Genomic DNA, 19,348 nt, shown 5'->3' with positions numbered 1-19,348 from the left:
AAGAAATTAAGGTGAGTAACTTCATTAAATTGCTACAAAAAAATCTGACCTGCTAATAAGACTTAGAATCTCTTTGTTTCTAATTGGCAGCGATAATGATAAAAACATATTGCATTTGACCTCTTTCTATATACTTTTTCCAATCTAATTGTGATGTGTTGCTAGCGGATGGGGTGGGGGAGGGTAAGAGGTATCCTGTGTGAATAGATACAGTTCATGAAAAATACCTTTCATTAAAATCCTGGTCACTTCATTGACTGCTACTCTGCCTTTAGATTAAAAAAAAAAATACATATGCCATGTGGCAACTTAGAATTATCATAGAAATTAGTAGTAGAAAAGAGCTATTAGGTCCCATCTGGTCCCTCCCCCAGGGGCCAGGACAGCATTATTTCCTCCAGTGTGCTCTTTCGCTTTGTCCAGGCTGGTGGTGCATGTTCTGAAGATGGCATTCTTTGCTGTGATTTCCACAGCACTCTAGACTTAATCTTATGACTGGTGTCAATTCCGCCTTCAGCACGGAGTTTTTATTTCACATGCTGTTAAAAAGAGCTACTTGGCAGAAATGAGAATGACCCGTTGAGCATCAGTCTGCATGTGGGCTAGGACAAGCCATCCCTTCATCAGTCAAGTAGACTGAACTGAAGCAACAAGAAATCTCATTTTGCAAATAAGAAAATGCTGTCATATATTAAGTTCATTGTGATTTTTTCATGTCACCTTCTCCACTTATTGAACTTCTCATTATAAAACATTTGCTTTATTATTTTGTTGGCTGCCTTCTCAAATAAGAATGAATGCAGCACCATCAGAGTAACCAGATTTAGGAAAAGCAATCTTTTTTAAAGTTCGAAGGAAAGTATTCAGCATCGCTTTAAAAACTTTTCAAGCAATCATATCAGGACTACCAGCAAGGTACCAGCAAAGGCTACCAATGCTAACGTGTGTTAGTAAATGTTGTGTACTGTAACTCATAAAATAGCTATATTCACACCTCAGTGCACAGCTTAGTAGAGAAATTAGAAAAAAAGAAAGGAGCAAAACCTATTACGTTGATCATTATAAAAACTTTAAATATTTTTTTTGTCTTATACCTTGAGGAGATTTCGGTGCTATTCAAGTAAATTATTTAAAACAAAAAATTAACAGTTATACATAATTATTTATAGAGATGTAGTCAGTGGGAAAGACTTTGCAGTCATTGGACTATTCTATTCTGTCTGCAGAAGAGCTAATATTCAGGCCAGAAATGAGGGATATAATAAGAGGAAATAAGGAAAATGGAAAAAAACAAGAAAAAGGGGAGATTTTAAAATATGTTTGTTCTTTAAAAAATTACTAATTACTAATTTTTAAAACTAATATGTGTGCCTAAGCTATTCATAATTAATTATTTCCTTTGCATTTTGTTAAATAAACATTCAGGTTCACACATTCCTTGCCAAAAGTTTAAACTCACTTGATTATGTCATGCCTGTATCTGTACTCTGCTGCTTCATTGAGATAAGTCTCAGACCTGAATTTTGGAAACAGAATGATGGGTGCATGGTTGCATTTCTTCATTTACCAAGCAAGCAGCTATTGTGGACTCACTATCTGTGCCAAGTCTGGTACTGGGAGCTGGGGCTATGGTGGGGGACAAGGTAGGCCAGGCTTTTGCCCATGTGCTTCTCAGAGAGGACAGACACACTGAGAAACACAAGTGAAGTGGGAGAAGTTCTGTCAAGGAACTGGATAGAGAGTTGGAGCGAGGAAGGGTCCTGGAGGGGGAACCCCTGCAGAGACAGCATCCGGGCCGAGAGTGGGCAATGGGAGAGAAATTGTCTTCAGAAAGCAGGGATGGACAGGGGTTGGGGGGAATCCCAGGCCAAGGACTCGGAGGGCGTGGGTGTGTACTTGTGTTTTGGGGGGATTATGTGCATGTTCAGGTCCATCAGGGTGCCTGCCATGGGCCCAAGAGCCAGGTTCCAGCAGAGATACAAGGCTCAGGTTGGTTCCCAGGAAGCCGAGCTGCCCCGCTCTCTCTCCTTACGCCCATCTTGGAGATACTCATCTTAGCACAGCCTCCAGGAGCACCATGCAAAGCTGCCTGATGCCAGGGGTAAGTGAGGATGCTATGCAGGGCCCACCACCCCAAGCCAGGGCTGAGGAGGCCAGCAGTACCTTGGATACCCTTGGTGCCAGGGCTGACTGCACAACCCGAGGGTCCCGTGCAAGATGAAAATGTGGGACTCCTATGGCAAAAAGGAGAAAAACGTGCCTTTAAAAGTTTGAAAATATAAAACTGTCTTCGTCTTCTACAATCTCTTGACTTGTCATCATATTTTTTAACTTGCTATTTAATGTTATCCTAAGTAAGGAGATATTTTAAATTATTAGCGTTAATTTTATCATTCTTCTCCCAACCAAGTACTAACCAGGCTTAGTACTTACCACCATGCTTAGCTTCCGAGACCGGGTGAGATCAGGTGTGTTCAAGGTGGTATGGCTACAGATATCCCATTCTTCTTTACATTGTGCAGTGCAAGTATGCAAATGTAGGTGTATTGAATGAGTATACAGAGTCACTGAAATTATGCAGTTTGTATTCCTAGCTTATGCCATGTATGTATATTTTGTTCTCACTGGAAGAGTGGAAACTCCCCGCAGAACTAACTCAGTATTGCAGTCTTTGTGTGCACATATTCACCAATGCTTCCTACTGTCGGTTTATTGACGAGTAAGGAAAGGTTGACCGGGAAGAGACTATGAGAGCCCTAATATTCCTCTATGTCATCATTTGCAGAATAAGTGGTTGGCTACTATAGGGACGTAATGAAGCTAAGAAAGGATACAGGAGAATTTCTTGGTCATTCATGTTTCTCGGGGCACAATTGCTTTGTTTCTGCATTCAAAGCAAGTTCTGGTTCAGAAGGAGTGTGTGACCCCCTCCCATGAATAATCAGTCATAGAGGAAACACTTCCATGTCACATGCCCACGAAGCCCTGCCTGTAGCCCATCCCGAAAGCCTCCAGTATGAGTTAGGGAACAGGGTTGATTCCCTTCCCAAACCTGGCAGTAGATACATCCCTCGGGAGAATCACATTGGCACATGAACCAGGACCTACTAGGGAATGAGCAGCGTGTATGCATGACCCTGGAAGGAAAGTTCATTTAAGAGACAAAAAACTCTGAGAAAGAGTTTCTGCTACGTGTTCCCCCAAGGTACTAGGTACAGTGGCGAGTGCTTGACAAAGAGCCCATTTCCATATGGGGAGCCCAAATCCCTATCTTATTTCTGTTATTCAGTTTACACTTGTTAAGTAGAGCATTACTGAACTGCTCACTTCATCCAAATGTCGCCACTCATTTTCTAGGTGTCAGAATGACTGTTTTATAAACAAAGGACATGCTGTTTAGTTCAGACCATCTATAAATCTTTTGGAGAGGAAGCAGTTGCCTTTCGTATCAACTACACATAGCCAAACATCGAACTTGGTGACAAAGACAGAAAAGAGCCAACTGAATTGCTTTGGAGTATTATTCTTCCTATCACCTCTCCAGCTATGACTGATACTTAGCTGCCTTAACATAGTGTCCATTGGGATTGTTTTATGTACTATTTAACCAGAAGTAGAAATGTGGGCCGTATTAATCTTGCTCAGTAATATGCATGAAAATGCAGCATTTCTGATTAACTGAGGGTGAAGGGCACTGCTGGAGCATATTTGTCGTGTGTGTGTGTGTGTGTGTGTGTGTGTGTGTTGAGCAGTAAATCCAGCTTAAAATCAATATCAAAAGAGTTCTTGTTTGGGGGACCCTTGGCTAACTGATCAAACGGTTGAGACTATGTGACAAAGTCACACAGAAAACTGAAAAAATACCACCATCAAAACAAAACTGTGAACACAGTAGGTATGTCTCTGGACAACACCCTCGGTCGCATTTCAGCCGAGCCTCTTTGTTTCCTGGGTTTCCAGTGCTATCCTCAGCAGCTAAATCAAATCTGTCAAGGAGAGACTTCGTCCTGCGGCCACTGCCCTTCTGAGTGATGAGAGCCAACTCTACCTGCCATCTGCTTCCTCTATCCCTCATGGGCAGTCAGAGGGCCTGTCCCTGCGCCTAGAGAGTTGTAAATGGGAAGCTTGCCACATGCTATGTTTACAGTTTCCAAGCCAACTGAAGATTCCAGAATCAAACCATGGTCTGCTGATAGAAATTTGCAAAACCTTCGAGCCAGGGTTTTCATTTTCTTCAGCAGATAACTTGTTTTAGGGAAGAGGTTGCCACACAATGTGCAGTGTGCCCATTAGGAGGGGTTCACTCTGAATCAGACAGATGGTGGCTTTTTAAAATAAACGTCCACTTCAATAGAACAATAGCCTCAATGGCATTCACCATCTCTGCTCTCAGTGACTATCAGCATTTGATGGAGGGAGCTGGGCTGCCCAAGGAGAAGTAATTTTATACCTCATTCTTGCACAAGTTAAATTCAGCATCATCTTCAGTTAACAGATAGGTTTGGTAAGACCAGAGCTTATCACTCCAACCCATGACTTTATAATACCATTGCTAAATTCTGCCCTTTTTATACCACTGCAAAAATGGCCCCTCCCTAAAGCTTAACCACCCTGTTCCTTCTTCTCCAGTGGGATCTTTGGTTCTTTTTCCTGGGCAGACCTTAATTTCTTCCATTTGTCTCCATATGCTTCGGAAAGAATTCATATGGTACCTGTGCTATATTCTGCCATGGGGAACCAGTTCTGCATTTGTCAACACACACAGCATCCCTGCATGTGCCAGGTGCTGTCCTTGCCACTACAAATGGAAATAGGAAAACAATATCTCAAATGAGGGGACAGTGTTTGCTCATGGACTAAACTTTGAAAGAGGACACTACCTTTGAGAGTGGCAGGTGCTTCCACATGGCAGAGAAAAGGATGAACGTGCATGTATGGAGGATAGAAGTGAAATGCATTGAAGAGCTGCCAAAGGGCTTCTGAGAGCATTGGAAGCCTGGTTGAAGGCAATGGTGGATGACGGATTGGATTCCGCTGTGAAGGGTGTGGATTGAGTCAGTGTGGGACCCGCTAGATCTGCAGGGTTGTGGAGGGTGATGAGGGCACCAGAGACAAAACTCTCAGGGGCGTTTGCAGCATAGGCCTGGAAGGAGGAGATGGAGGTAGAGGCAAGAAAGGGAGAAATGAAGGGTTACCTGCAGCAGACTGGTCAAGGAAAATGCATCCTACCACTGGGCTTACCCATGCCCGGTTTTGTGGTCTCAAGTCTTCACCTGGAGGTTGGGTAGAAGACCCAGAACTGAATTACAGATCCATAATAGCAGCGTCAACAGGAAAGAAAACCTGTTGGGTTTTCCCATCAGGTGGGATGGAAGCACCTGCGAATGGAAGATGCATAGAACAGGAGTGGGTTTAAGAACCACAGCCAGGATGGAGTCACACCCCAGAAGAGGGGGATGGGCTTCCTTTCGAATCCAAACTCCTCAGCAGGTCCAAAGCAAATGGAGTCCTGATGGGGGGTGCTACTCCTTAGTATCAGCTAAAAGCAACAAGTGCTTGATACATTCTTGACTGGTGACAAAGGAAGAAAACACGGGGTACTACTGTTTTGTTTTAGATCTATTTCTTAACAATTCAAAAGATGGCCTTATGACTTCGGTGTTGCAGAAAGCAATGAGTTGGGAGGAAAATGCAAGTCGACGTGTACCCTGGACACTTGGGAAGCACATTCCTCAAAGAAAAGTTCAGAGGAAGAAAGGCCATGTTTCCACTGGTGGGTTGACACTGTAAAAGGGATTGGGGATGGAGGTGTTTAACGATGGGATTTTTAATATAAGATGAACATTAATGTTCTGAGAAAGCAAAAGAGACATGGAGGAACAACCAGTGTCTCTGCACAAGGTGGTGGTCTTTGTGAATTCCTAGGGATATAGGCGCACCAGGCTGAGAGAAGAGCGGCCCCTATGGTTGTTAGGTGGGCATGGGCAGCCAGCATCCTCATAGCCCTCCATCTTCTCTGCCACATCTTCAATTGGGAAGGACAGAAAAGCATCTCAGTGGATGAATTAAAACTCAAATCACTGGGATTACAACAAGGAAAAAATATATATATGAAGAACTGGCCCCTACAAGTCAGATCCAGCCTTCAGGGTGGCTCAGATCTGGCTGTAGAAAAAAATGACCTCAGGACCACATGAACTATCTTTTTAGAAATCATGTAGAATAAAGAATGCACCCAAACTGGAAACAGAAAAACATTTGCCTCCTTTTCAAATAGGATTAAAGGGCACATTTGGAATGTTGCATGGATTCCTTGTAAAATTGTTAGATTCGATTATTAAATTGCATGAGAGCCTTTAGGAAAAAATGTGTTTGTTAAGATTACTATTTTCAGAGCTTAGAGGAAGCTTAGAAATCTTAATTCTGGTAAAATATAAAGTATTGTGATCATTTGACAGGTATGAGAGGGAAATACAGGGCCCTGGGAACTAGGAGGTTTCACTGTGGTCAAACCTAAAATGCAACAACTTTTGGGCCACCACTCAGCTGGGGACTCTGACCAACCCTCTTCCGTTCAACAGTCTTGTCAATCACTTTCACAAACAGGCTTATCAAACTACCATTGTTAAGAAAGCTGAGAGATTCACTGATCTAACAAGGCAAAGTCACATGAAGATGAGCCAACAAGAGGAGGTTTAGGAGGGTGGAACACACATTCCTGTTCTTGTGTTTGGACTGTCGGGTATGTGCAGGATGAAGGGATTGTGGCTTGACAGCAGTCATTGGAAACAATGCCTGTGGATTTTGGCTGGCCATACATTTGAAATGAAAGACAAGAGGGTGATGCAGCAGCCAGCTACAACAGTGTTCTCTTGAGACTTGGGTACAAGAAACACAAGGTCCGTGCATGGGAACTATGGCATCCACGTGGCTTCTGTGCTCCTGCAGGCCTAGATAGCATCCAGAGGGTGGTGTGCTGCTGGACCAGGCTGGAGCCTCCGCAACCAACCCAGAGCCAGTCCAGAGACATTATGGCCCATGTGCCTTAGGTACTAGGGAGCCATTAACACCATGAAGGATCGTTTCAGGAGTCTGGGAGGTTTTAAGAGGAGAACGGTCTGTAGGACTAAGAAGAGAGGCCGCAGGAAGCTGCGTTAGCTCAGTGTCAAGGCAAACATTCAAAAACCAGGGCGGGCAAACCAGCTGCCTGCGGCCCCGATCCAGCCCACAGATGGGGTTTGTCTGAACTGCACTTGGCCTCCCTGCATTACTGAAAAATAAAACTAAAACTGGAGTTCATCAGCCATGCTGAAAAATTGGCAGATTTAGCATTTTAGAGAAATCTAGACTTTTGGCTCCTCTTGAAGAATCAGAACATGTGACCTCACTGGTCAGACATCAGCCTCTCCATGGGGCATGTGTTCTCCTGGCCACCACAGCCCTCCTCGTGTCTCCCCAGTGTTGAGCCTGGTGCCAGACACCACCACCATGGCACCCACCACTGGTCTCCCTCTAAGGTTTGGTGAGAGGGTTAATGGGCCAAGCAGGTGAAGCAGTGCCTGGTCACTGGCAAGAGTCCAGTGAGCATCACCTGCGGTTAATGACACACCATCAGCCTGACCCCCATAAACATTGGCATTTCAAACCTCTGCTGTAAGAGTTGAAACCACCTTACTGTGGAGTTGAGCCTCAGGAGGGACTTACTTTCTACCATCGTAGATGTCAAAATAAAGGCAGTCTTCGTTGGTGACTTGTGAAAGGTCCTCCTGAGCATGAAAACTTGCCTCCTTGGGGGTGGAAGCTCCCTCATCCTTGCTGTGTGGAAATGAGGCCTGTGAGAAGCTCAGGATGGTACAGAGAAACCTCCAGAGAGAGCAGCTGTAAGCACTTGGCCTTTTTTGCTGTAGAGTGACAGCCACTGTTCGACAAAGGATTGCCCCCTCAGGAAAAGTTACTCTAGATCTCACAGTCTGTGGAGAACAGGCTGGTGCTGCACCCACGGGACACCAAGGATAGCCCTGGCCTCTCTTGCCACCCTTTCACTCTCAGTCTTCGGTGGGTCCCCCATCTCACTGCCGATCCCTCATGGGGATGTGCCACTTCCCACTATGGTGACCCATACCTGGGTTTCCCCTTGCCCAACTGCTACACCACTGCCCTCTAGTCTGGTCTGTGACATGTACTCTCATCCCCACATGGCCCACTCACCTTCTGACTACCCTTGCTAGCCCGGGCACTGCCCTCCCATCCCATCTGTAACATGGACCCTCACCCCCACATGGCCCACTCTCCCATCCCACCTGTAACATGGACCCCTGCCTCACATGGCCCGTTCACCCTCCAACTTCCCTTGCCAATCCAGGCCCTACCCTCCCATCCTGCCTGTGACATAGGCCCCCTACTTCCACATGGTCCTCTCACTCTCCAACTCCCCTCAACAGCCTGGGCACTGCCCTCCCATCCCACCTGTGAAATGGGTTCCCACCCCCACACAGCCTGTTCACCCTCCAACTTCCCTGACCATCCCAGCCTCTTCCCCCGCCCCCTCCGCTTCTGTCTCCAACAGGGTCTCCCACAGCAGCTCTGGCCCCTGCTTGTGCGGTGGCTTTCCCAGAGATGCCTGTTTCCATCCTGCTGCTGTCCCTTTCACTCCACTGCTGGGTACACCATGAATGTGTGTGTGTGTTGGGGGGGGGCAAGGCAGGTGGAAGAGTGAGCAAGGTGGAGAGAAATGAAGTTGATGAAATGAATTTGATAGGAAACATTTTGGACAACAGAATCAGTAGACAAAAGCAAACCTATTTTGTAAAATTGCATTTTTTTAAAAATTGAAAGCCTTGGTTGTCCAGGGTGAAATATAACTCTACAAATAGCCTCTGAATGCATATATATGTGTATACAAATAGGCATTTTTGAAGTCCTCTTTTTTCATTTTTGCATGTTTCATTTACAGTTGTATCCTGAACACTTAGAACAGTCCTTGGCACATAGTAGCAACTTCGTAAATACAGAGTGTGCCAAAAAAATGTATACACACTTTAAGAAAGGAAAAAACTATATTAAAATTGTAACACTCAATATATACAGGTAACAAAAGATGAATACAAGTCACGTTGGACTTCTGTAGTTACAAGAGGTGCTCAAAGTGGTTCCCATCAGTGTCCAAACACTTCTGATGACAGTGAACTAAAAGTAATACATAGAGAACTGCTCTTAAAATGTGTACACATTTTTTGGCACCCCCCCCAGTAGTTCTGCAGTGGCCTATATTGGCAAAAATACATAGAAAGTAGTATCCAAGAGGAAAGAAAATGGAGTTTTACTAAAAAATTTGATTCTGTATATATTTTTCTTCTTACTGAAAGATAAAATGCTTTGTGCATATTTTTTCTTGTGTTCTAAATAATGATTCTTTCACCACTACCCCCCAAAATTATTGAAGGACATTGATGTGGGAATCTTGACAATTAGAACAGTGACTTCATCTTTGATTTTGAAATTAATCTTACTGAGAACAGTGAAAAGAAAGTGAAGGCTATTTAGTAGTCCCATGTTCTCAAACATGGCATCTCATAAGTTTATTTAGTTCGTTTTTGAAAGACTGATTAAATTCAAACATTATTAAAGTCAGGAAACTTCCAGACAAGAAAGAAGATGGGGGAATGTTATGCTGCCCACAGAGCCATGGCCTTCCAAAAAAACTCTCTAGTCCCAGGGAAAGGAGTGTCTGGAAAGACCTTAATTTCGGTGTCCATTTCTGAATCCTAGCGACAGAGCTATAAGTTGGCTCTTAATTGTATGTAAATTTTATACACATAAATAAAGTGCTTGCAATGCCTTAAGGAAGCTCTCTGCGGCTCGGGGACCAGGAGCAGGCTGGGCCTTGGCCGTGCATGCAAATACTGACAGCTGAAGTCACTTGTTGGAAAGTCCACAAACTCTGGTTACAGCTGCATTTGTCAGTAGCTTTAAGGGAAGTGTAATCAGCCAGAGAGATTAATTTGCATCTCAATTAGAAAGAGTCTGGAGGAAGCACTAGGGTCTGTTGCAAGAAGGTTGTGGAAGAAATCTCACCAAGCACAAAAGCCTCGGGCACTCAGTCCTCCAGCTGAGTGGAGGACAATGTCTGAGGTTTCGTTTCCATAGGGACCAGAAGCCTGCTGGGCCCCAGAAGAATCTCGGGTTTGCACCGTAATCATTTGGTCATGATGACACAAATTCCACTGTTGTTCCCAAATACATTTTGCTATTAGAAAGCTGTTAGAAACATGAAAATGGTCGTCATATTGAAGCACACAAGAGGGTCTTTGCTGACCCTACTTACCTTTTTCATAGTGCTGTTAGGATTGCCAGATATTTAACATTTATCAATGTCTGAATATTCAAAGAGCAAGAGGTCATTCCATAAATGACAATATTTCTTTAGCGTTCAAATGGTTACTTTGGGAATGACACAGCTCCACGGGAAGCCATTATTCCTGCTTCTTTCACACTCTTCAGCGGTAGGCAAACAAGATTATGAATTTAAAAACACAGGCAAGGAAAGAACGTGGGGTCTTCTGACCATTACAGGACTTTTTACAACCCTAATGAAATGAATAAAGGTCTCCCTAAAACATTAAAAAGCACAAACTAATATAAGCTTAATTTTTTTCCTTCAAATATTATTCAGTGGTCACTTTCACAGGCTTTGATATTTATATCTGACAGATCCTTTGTTTTCAGAGGAGTTCTTAATATTCTCAAAATTCTGTACCAGAGCCTAGTGAGATCTGAAGCTGTCTGAATCGTTTATCCTTGCCAAGTTACTACGATGTAACCAGGAAGGACTCATCCCTGGCATTTTTGGAGGAAGACTTTTATTTCTAGTGTATTTTGTTCTCTCTTAGATAGTTAATTCATTGGCTCCAGCTTCAAAGTGAGAAAACAAACAAAAAACAGTGAGGGAAAAAACCTGAATCCTACATTACAAACTGTTGAATACAAATTGAATTCTTTTAAAAAAAATCAGTGTTTTAAGCCCATCTTCCCATTCTAGAAAGGGGAAGGAGCAAGTCTCCTAAAGACTCTTCCAGTGCTCACAGACTGAAATAACACATTGCAGGCAGACATCAGAACCTCTTAATCCAGCATTAATCAAATTTCAGTTTACTAATCATCTGTCCCATTTTGAAAGGAACAGAATGCCATCGGCAGCATCCGCAGAACATTTAGGAGACTCTGGGATTATAAACTATTTTGAAAGTAAGACTTTCTGTTATTCAAATCTCTGAAAAGGATAATACAAGCCTTATTATAATAGAGATTGTGCAAAGCTAGAGGAGGACAAAGCAGGCCAGTCCAAATGGTGGTCCCTTCTGTGCAAGCCTGCCCCATGGACGCAGGGAGCTCCCAGCGGGTCTCTGTGCAGGAGCAACTTACAACACACTCAAGTGCATCTTTTAATCAAAGCAGAATACGCTTTGGTAATCTGGGGGTGAATACACCCCAAATGCCATCACATTGACCTTGAAAGAGTATCCTTTCTAGTTTACTACCGAGGATTGTACCAAACTCTAAAAGGGGGGCTTTCCTTGTGCTTCAGATCTGTTTCTGAGGCCCTGTGCTTGGAAGCCTTTGACAGACCCCACTGGGATGGGCTGCAAGGTTCAGTGTCAGGGCCCGCTCCCTTGCATCCTCCCCAGTGATCAGGTGTCCAGTGTGCCAGGCCCCGGGGAGTCCAGATGCACTTTAATGTTCACATTGTGTTTCACACATGCCTTTAACATATTCAACTCTAGACGTGCACAGCTGCGTCAGTTTCCAGCAGAGTCATGTGTTTCTAAAAATGCCACCGCATTTTAAATAGACACCTCTTTGGACATCTCTCCTTACAGAGCCACATCTGATATTCTGTATGTCCAACTGACCTGCTAGTAACTGTTTAATGAGAATAGCAAAAATGACACAGTGCGGCGTTTAGTGGCTCGTGATTTTTCTCTTCCTTCAGCTTGTTTCTTCTAATGCTTCGCTTCTGTCTCCAACCTTCCTGTTTGGTCCTAGGGTGTAAAAGGGTACAGAATAGGTGTCCCTCTGCTGTGTCCGCGTGTTTCAAGTCTCCCATACAAAAGCTTTGGTCTTTAATCCACCAACGATCAATGCAGGGGCTGCCTCCCAAAATCTGCTTGTCAGGGAGCGAGCCAGCCCTTAAGATGCTTCTCCCTTCATTTGCCTATGAAGTGGGATGTAAGTCTATCAGGGCATCTCGCTTGAGGCAGATGTATGCCTGGAAGTGTGGAGCCTCATACCTCCACAAAGGGCAGGGCCAGCTCCTGGCTGATGGGATTCTGAATTTATAAGCAGAGTTCCAGAATTCCCCCAGGGCCTACTTTTCAAAGGCAAATTAGTATGTTTGCAACTTGATCCCTGGGCAACTTTTGACAGTTGTTCTAAGAATAATAAAACAGATGGACAGAATAGATTTTGGGGTCTCCATCCAAACTGCCATCCTCAGTGGAATTTAAAGAAGGCGTCGAGCTGACGCAGGGACCCGCTGCTCTTACCATTATGTTCTGCCCTTAACAGCCAAGGACCGTGACTTTCCCCCAGAAGAAGATGGAAATTGTCATCACATTGTATTTTTCTGCTGAGAGTTCAGCCTGGCTATGGGAAAATAAATAGGATGTGTTTTCTTCACACATTTAAAATTAAAGGAATTGAACTTAGTTAAATTGAATTTATACTCCAAAGAAACCAATTTTAACATGACTGTCAGGAAAAATGTAAATTAGTTTTAAATATAGTGTTTTTATAGGAATTTTAACCCCTTTAAAAAAGAAGAGCCTCTTTCGAATGTCTTAGAAACCTGTCTACTCATTGATTTAGAAAAATAGAATTTATGCCTCTCTGAAAGAATAAACATCCTCTGCCTGTGAAGACGTGCACATCAGAAGACTACATCAGAAAACAGCATTTAAATTGAGTAAAAAGAGACAGATTAGTTTGTACTTACACTTTACAATTTTGTGAAATGCATATAATTTGTGCAGAAAGTTTGAATGAGACACTTCCCATAAACCACTCTGTTTTCTGTAGAATTTTAGACTTCTCCAAGTGTGGATTTGAGTTTGGATCAGGATGGTGTGCTTTCTTTTTCATTTATATGGGCTTCTCCGTTCACCTACATTTTTACACTCTTGAATGGATCTCGCCTTTTCTCTGGATTAAGCTGCCCGATCCTCACTCTTTAGGCCATAAGGATTAAAGTGAGGTGGTGGTTAGCTGTGTTCTGGGGTCCCTGAGCTGCTGTGTGCCGTTGGAGCTAGGGCGTTCTCTGTGTCCATGAGCTGCACCCCCATGCCTCAGTGGGCTTGTCACGTGTCATGTGGACCAATTGTTTAACTAAAATGTTACTGCCCATAACTCAGTAGGATAGTAAATTTTTGTTTTTTAAAGAAGCACAAGCAATATCAAATCTTTTTCTCCATCTCATGCAAAGCAGTATCTCTGATGCTGTGGACACTAGGCCCCTGTGGTCAGGTCTTAATTATCCCTGAGAAGTGTTCTCACACAAAAGACTCTAGGGCTGTTATCTTCCTGTCAGGACAGCACTTTTCCTATAAGTGCTGGATAAATTTTAAGATGTATCTTTTTGTCCCAGTGTCCCAATTAGCAGGTAATGTGTGATAGCTGGCCTCAGACAGACCTTGGGCTGTGGTTTTAGTTTAAATAATTAACAGTACTTTGGCTTTGAACAAGTATCTTTACCTCCATCAGTTTTCTTATCTGTAAAATGAAAATAACCATTGTGAGGATGTATGGAATGAAGTGACTTTAAAATTTGTGTATCTATAAAGCAAAAGGGGGCCCAGTTGCATGTCGCCACCACATCGGCGCAGCTGGGCCTCTTGGCCGCGTCACTCCCTAGACCAGGGCACAGCCTCCCTGCTTTTCTCTGTTCCCCCCGGGAACTGTCCAGAAGCCAGAGTTTTCCTTCTAACTTGGACATCAGAGCATATCATAGCTCGAGACCCTCCAATTACTTTCAATTCTCACCCACGGAAGAGTCCAGAATCCTTAGAACAACTCCGAACGTGTGCCAACCCCAAGAACTGCATGCTCTGCCTAGAGGTCCCCTCCTCATGTTGTCCCAGCTCTCCCCTGCCCTTCCTTCAGGTCAGAAGTCACTCGGGAGAAAGGGTCTTAAACAGCAAGCCCGCCCTCTCAGCAGTCTTATCCCACTTTCTCCTTTGCCCTTGTGTGTTCAGGGTCTCTTTTTCCCACTAGTCTGCAAACTACTGACAGTAGGAACTTCTTTTGTTCCTTGCTGTATCGCCACTTCCTAGAGCCCAGGATAAGACCTGGTGGGGAATGCTCACCATACAAATAGATTCAGGAATGAGTGAAGGAGCAGGCAAATGAGCCGACTGACGCATACTAGAGGACAGAGGAGGGCCTGGCGCCACGTGCTTCTCCCACCGAGAATGTCTCGGGTCCCAGACCACGCACACATGTCCTGGGAAGTTGGGGCAACTGATTTCATGAAGTTTCTTTTCAACATTTCGCTAGAAATCACCATCTTCCTTGATGTCAAATCAATTGTTGCATTCTTATATTTTTTTTAGCAACATTCAAAATGTACTGAAATATTATTTAGAAAGTTAAGAGTTTACAAAATTCTGTTGATAAGTGTTTTGGTGGCAGGAATGTGAGAACTTTCTGGAGGCATGCACCATCTTCAGTCAACATCTTCCTCCTTCAGCCATCACTGGTAGGGTCTGGTGAGCACTGTAGGAGCAGAGACCAGAGGCCTGGACTGCAGGGGACTTCCTGGCCAGCAGCACAGGTTAGAGTGTGACCCATGCTTTGGGAGAGGCGTGCAGTCAGTGCCAGTGAGTACTGGCCAAGCCATCAAAGTGTAGTGTAGAAAAGAGAATGGGAGGGTCATGGGAGCTTGCAGGGAGAAGAACCCTTCTATACGGGTTCCAGATTGTTCACATGTTTTAGGCACCACTGATTTGTTATCTCTTCATGTGTGTTTCAACCATAACTCAATAGGCTGGAAATGTCACAGTGTTGTTCATTGTTTTGTTTTACTAAAAGATGTTCACAAACTGATTCCAGTTGCTGACATCAATGCCCAAGCCCTGTCCAAGGCGCTGAGGCATTTTTTTCAGTGAGTAAGACTCTGGGTGAGCAGCACGACGCTGGCTGTGTGCTCCCTGATCCTCATTCCATCCCACAGAGGGGATGGAGGGTGATTGTACAGTCCTCTCTTAGGTGGGTGAGGACACCTGCCTGGAACCCACTGCCTACCTCAGAAGTCTCTAGACACCTTCTTATCACACAGCTGTCAAGAAACCAAGAAACACTTTTAAGCATGCCTTGGAAACACACGTGTATTAGTTTGTTTTAAAGTATATTCAAGTTCTGTTCTACTCATACAATACGACATTATGATGTTTAGTCACTGAGGAGAATTTTGAAAGGATATACTAAAGAAAAAATAAATAAGGCTGGACATGGTGGCTCACGCCTGTAATCCCAGCTCTTTGGGAAGTGGAGGCAAGAGGATTGCTTGAACTCGGAAGTTCGAGACTTGTCTGGGAAACTTGGCGAGACCTCGTCTATACAAAAAATTAGCCAGGCATGATGGCATGTGCCTGTGGTTTCAGCTACTTGGAAGGCTGAGGTGGAAAGATCGCCTATTTACATACACAAAAAAAAGAGAGAGAAAATAAGCAATAATTGGAAGTCTTTTATATTTAATAATATAAAATTGACTAAGATTAGTATTTTAGCAAGTGCATGGAATTCAATGTGCTGCTTGATTTTTATAATCTTTGTTTAATTGTTCTGTGATTTAGAGATTCCTAGGAGTCCAGCTACACTTGGTTTATTTTGATACTTGGTTTTATAGCTATAACAAAACTTTGCAAAGACACCTAGGCTAGCTGGAGCAGATGGTTTTCTCGGCCTACTAAATCACAATGTGAGTGCTTGGTTTTTATCCTAAAGCACCAATTCTGTGAAGGTTCTTGTGGAAATTTCCATCTTTCTTGATGTCAGATCAGCTGTTGCCTTGTTACATTTTTTTAACCAGCACATTCAAAGTGTACTCAGATTTCATCTGGGAAGTTAGAAAGGGTTTACACAATTCTGTTGATGAGTGTTTGGTGACAGGGATATGAGAGCTTTCTGGAAACATGCACCATCTTCAACCAGAGCATCCCACGCTGAGGGCAGCGTTTCCTAGCACCTCACTTTGAGGTCATCTCCATGGCATGTGTCTTCAAACAGCAGCTACTTTCTCCCCCAGTGTCCAAATGCCCCTTTTTTTTGGGGACGCAGCAGATGTTCTTCCTGATGGGATGGCTAAGGGTGCACCCCTCCCCAGGCTTTACCCTCTCTTCAGCACAGCAGCCAGGGCCAGCGACTGCTGTACATCCTCACAAAGATGGAAATTTCCCGTACCCTCTGTATCCCCCACCTAAACTGCTGCTCCCCAGATGTCCTCATGTTTGTTTTCTCACCTTCTGGAGGCTCTGCATCACACCTCTGCATCACATCACACCTGTACACAGGCATCCCCCCAACGTGTCCTGTGACATACCAATGTTCCTTCATTCCCCAAGTCGTTGTCACCCTCTAATCTCCTCTATAATCCATTCAACTCATGTCACGAGGGCAGATACGTCTGTCTGTTTTGTTCCCTGATGCCTCCAGGAGTGGCAATGGGAATATTTAACCATGGTGTGACAAGGGCACCAACTGGACACCAACCCGAATGTCAGCCCTGTGATGTCTTCCAGGTGAACACCAACCCTGGATGCAGTCTTAGCGTCTGCCACAGAGTAAATATTTGTCCTTTGACTACTCACTGAATGAATGAATGAATGAGTTCAGCCCCTTGACATCACAAAAACAGTCACCAAATTTGGAACATGTGTCTTTCTGTAAAAAAAAAAAAGACAAACTCATCTTTATGTTCAACTGCTGTTATAAGAACTTTTCCATGAGATAAAAAGCAAACCTTTGCATAATACAAAAGGTTTTCATGGTCATGCCCTACCTCCAACAATGTATTGTGCAGATGATAAGATTTATCAGCTAAAATCCAGAACTCCAGAGTGGAAACCATGTTATAACACTGCTGAAGTGAGTAAGGGCTCCATCTTACCCCTCCCTGCCTCTCCTTCTCTTTCTCAGGACAGTTGATACAATGAACCGACTCAGAAGTCTGATAGATAGCAGGAAGGGTGCTAGTGTCAGGTGGTGCATTAAATCCCTGTAAAGCTTATTTATTTCCTAATTTTAGATAAAAAGATAAATACCAGGAATGCCAAGTGATGTTATTATCTATTACCTTTCGAAGCTGAATTAAATTACGGTGGCAATGTGTAGTATGACGTTTGCTCAACCATGCTTCTGCCATTTTCTTTGACTGTCCTGCCTGTTGCTTGGTGACACTAGCATTCATTTGATTAATGCCATCTTTTGTGTGAATGTTATAATTAAAATGTGCATACATTGTTTTGGCACCCATGTATTTATAGAGGTCCTAACACTGTCATCTCATATTAGAGACTACAGACCTATAGGATTAAACCTAGGAATTTTTTCAAAAGAGCTGAGCGCTATAGTGTGGGCCTTTATTCTCATCTACTCTGGAGGCTGAGATAGGAGGATTGCTTGTGTCCCAGAGTTTGAGATTGTGGTGCACTATGATCATACCTGTGAATAGCTACTGCACCCCAGTCTGGGCAAAATAGTGAGACTTTGTCTCTTAAAAAAAGCAGGCTGGGCGCTTTGACTCAAGTCTGTAATCCCAGCACTTTGGGAGGCTGAGGTGAGGGGACTGCTTGAACCCATGGGCTCAAGAATAGCCTGGGCAACTTGGCAAGACCTCATCTCTACAATAAATCAAAAAATTAGCCAGGCATGTTAGTGTGCGCCTGTAGTTCCAGCTACTTGGAAGGCTGAGATGGAAGGATCACCTGAGCTCAGCAGGTCAGCACTGGGGGTGGCCGTGAGTTTGCCACTGCACACTCCAGCCTGGTGGACAGAGTGAGACTCCAACTCAAAAAAAAAAAAAAAAAAAAGCAGGGGTAGGGAAGTACAACATTAATAAGGGTACTTGATTTCAAACTAGGCAAATTGGGGACCAAAGGGAGGCCCAAACATTACCTGTACAATGACCGCTTGTATACCTAATCCTGAATTGTACCCCACAGCTTTAAAATAAAATAAAATAATAAATAAATAAATTTTCTTAAAAGGAGCTGTATAAATATTTTTTCAGAAATTTCTAAGGGAGAGATGGTGGAGGGAGGAGTCCTCATGGTCTTGTGGGTTGACAAGACTCACCTGGGTAGGTCTTACCCAGGCTCTCTCCAATGTCTGGTACCCTCACTGGGATCGCTGGAACACCTGGGCTGCCCTTAGTCAGCCACCTCTGCACTGGGCTAGTGTGGGTCAGACTTCGTATGTGGCTGCCCAGGGCTCCAAGAGACCCAGGTGGATGCGTAAGGTTTGTCACAGTCTCACTTGGAAGTCCCAGAACTGTTTGGCCAGGGCAGGTCACATGGCCAACCTAGATTCAAGGAGGGAAAGTCAGTCTGCTGAGGGGAGCAGCAGCCTGCCCATGCAGGGGGTGGGGAGGCCCACGGAGGCCTCCAGATGTCTCCCCCCATCTTCCACAGATGGTACAGTTGTGACCACGAGGGACCAGGGTTCTTTCTGCCCCTCTGCTGGACATTGAGCTCCGCAAAGGCACGAGGGCTGAATCCCAGTCATTTTCATTCCCAGCATCCACCTCAACACGAGCTTGGTAGGTACTAGTTGGATTAAAATCAGAAATGCAAGCATCTTGGGGAATTTTTAACTAGGGGAAAGTAGATCTTCGGGCAATTTATGTAACACAAGATGTCTATGATAGGCACGGGAGGCAGGCGATGGCTTATGTGGATACCAAAAAGAGTAACTGATTCTGATAATGGCTACTAAATCCAGAGAACTTAATTGTTAAGGCAACAGCGTTCACTCTGCCTCCGCATCCATAGAAGCACACATTGGAAGGGTGCATTTGGTTCTTACTTAGCTTGATTTCTTTGGGTTCCTTATTTTTACTTTAATCTGCTGTCATGAATCCTTTATTTAATTGTATGTTGCTTTCAGGAACCACAAGTTTTGATGTACCTCACAATTTTATTGACTTTTTAGATGAGTTCATATCTTTGTGCCTGTGAAGAGTGTCTCCCTGGAAATCTTTAGAAAGCATCTAGATAGTATCATTGAGATTTCCTTAAGGAGAATGTCCATTTAGGCTTGTTTTTAACTGTTCAGCTTTGAGTTGGAGAGGAGTCATTTT

General features: G+C 44.0%; 1 protein-coding gene across 1 annotated transcript in view; it reads left to right on the top strand.

Moving 5' to 3' along the window:
* LOC103254866 (ral GTPase-activating protein subunit alpha-2) overlaps positions 1-19,348 on the top strand; it is a gene marked incomplete at its 5' end in the record, with an annotated part of 126,663 nt that overhangs the window by 51,008 nt on the left and 56,307 nt on the right. The window lies entirely within an intron of this gene.

Source organism: Carlito syrichta, unplaced genomic scaffold, assembly GCF_000164805.1.
Source record: "Carlito syrichta isolate Samal-C Ts95f unplaced genomic scaffold, Tarsius_syrichta-2.0.1 Scaffold287596, whole genome shotgun sequence".
NCBI lineage: Eukaryota > Metazoa > Chordata > Mammalia > Primates > Tarsiidae > Carlito > Carlito syrichta.
This window is presented reverse-complemented; position numbering and strand designations above follow the sequence as displayed.